A 2,358-nucleotide genomic window follows, 5' to 3' on the forward strand; every position below is an offset into this window, starting at 1 on the left:
GGTTCACCTTGGCAGCCTGGCTCCTCCTTCTCTCTCTCTCTCTCTCTCTCTCTCTCTCTCTCTCTCTCTCTCTCTCTCTCTCCCTCTCTCTCTGTCTCTGTCTCTCTCTCATTGCCGTGGCAGCACACGGAAAATTTCGTGACTGTTTGCCTATCTGTCTGTATGAATGATGAGAATACTAATCAACGTGCCAGCATAGGTTTTCCAAGGACGCACGACTTGGCAGAAAATGATGGTTTGGAAGCCGTAAAGACAGACTCCCATGAGTGAAATACAACGTGTATGGGCTGTTATCTGTGCCCTCACACCTGTTCTGGTGCTGACTTTGTAGTTTGCAGAGCGTTCTGCATGTTTATTTGGCCATGATTATTTTTCGTGAGACCCATTTCCTTTCTTATCTTATTTGTCAAGATGGGCAATAAGGCTTTATCAGGTCACCCAGCCCATGGTACAGTTAACATGAAATATAAGACTTGTTGGAAACAACAGGTGACAGTGACAATAAGGATCACCCTAATCTTAAAGGGAGTGTTTTTTTTAAACATGAACACTACAGAGGAAGAAATTAGAAGACAGAGCATGCACTTGGGCTGTGAAACTCTGATTACAACAGAAAAAAGTCCCAAGGATACTCATGTATTTTACTGAAACCTGATTGGATATAAAGACACAACATCTTCCTAGTATACCATGTTAGTGTGCTAGCTTTGGCACCAAATGCCAAGCAGACTGACAACTGCGGCTAACAGGAATGTCTTAAGTTTTACATACATTTGAGCAAATCTGGGGATGCACAATATTAGAACGATAGATTATTGGTACGATTAAGATAATATATTACTACCATTTATTATTCCAACCCAGAAGGTGAGAGAAAAGGAGCAAAAGACAAGACAAGAGCGTCAAAGTGGCATCATCGATGTGGATGTTTTCATTGTCTCAGAGGGGGATAACACATTTGCAAATTGAAAAACATATGCCACAAGTATTCAGAAAAGAGGGAAATGTCCTCATGTCTTAACACATGATTCTTTTCAGTCTCCTGAAAAACTGTCACTGCAATGAAGATGTATTAAACATACATTGCTTCTTGTCAGTCTTTACCCAAAATGACCACCGTACAGAGACTGAATGTTAAGGGCTTATCTGAAACCGCATGACCTCTACTTTGACTCCCCCTCAGGACAAAGCATGTCTGGGTTTTTAATTTCTCGGCGCAGATATAAAACTCTGGGACACAGAGCCCCACTGGGTTTCATTCCAGCCGTCTGATCAGGAACTGGTGAGTGAAATTAAAATCAGCAAGGAGCAGGACTGAGGGACGCTGCAGGAGAGTGAAAAGATGTCCAAGATTAAACGAACACTAAGAGGTCCTTTTAAACAACTAGGTCTTCAATTTTCCTGATGAATTAAAAAGTACAAAAGCCCTCAATACTCCTCTGGTTTACACAGCCTTTCTGTTCGTAATGCTTTCAAGTTCTGCTGTTGTTGTTCCTCTCTATTGTGGAGCTATAATCAACATATTTATAATTGAAGTGGAGAGTAAAAAGCATTGAAATAGAAAGGGAAGTGTAGACTTTACATGCATGCAGGCAGGTTGTCCAGAGATGTCACGTGAAATAGACAAACTGATTTCAGGTTATAATCCATATTCTTTGGCACAGGTGAACAATAAAAAATCTCTTTGTGTCCCAGTTTGGATTAAAGGTAACTTGACTCTACATCAGTCATGAGCTTTACATAAGAGAGAGAGAGAGAGAGAGAGAGAGAGAGAGAGAGAGAGAGAGAGAGAGAGAGAGAGAGACAGAGAGAGACAGAGAGATGTTGATGCAGTGAGGGACCTGACTCTACCTGCAGCTGATTTGACTGCCAAAGAGCAAAGCTTGGTCGTTAGACTGAATTCAAATCAAGGTGAGTTTCCGACCTCTGGAAACAGAAGGAAGAATATGAGCAGAGAGGCCAGAAGCGTTTCTGCATCATGTTTGTTTTAGGGGAAGTCCACGCTCTATGTTTGGCCTTTTGAGCAAAGAAAGAAACACACAAAGACTTATCATTTATTTAGTCAGAATCCTCTGGCTAGCTTCACCCAAATTGGGTTATTTTATATTTGGGGTTTAGTCATTAAGTGATTATATTAATTACAACAGACAATGCCACTTGTCTGTAAAGCGTGCATACGCCTTAAGCCTGGTTTATACCTCTGCGTCAAATCAACGTCCTAGCCTACGCCGTAGGTCAATGAAGACCTGTTTCAACGCAGGAAAAAGCTCCTCCTGCTTGATAACTTACTTCTCACTGCCAAACTTTACCAGCAGAGCTCCAAACAGAGATACTTCAGCATGAGAGACAACTATCAAC

This window comes from Notolabrus celidotus, chromosome 5, assembly GCF_009762535.1.
Source record: "Notolabrus celidotus isolate fNotCel1 chromosome 5, fNotCel1.pri, whole genome shotgun sequence".
In the NCBI taxonomy this organism is placed as follows: Eukaryota; Metazoa; Chordata; class Actinopteri; order Labriformes; family Labridae; genus Notolabrus; species Notolabrus celidotus.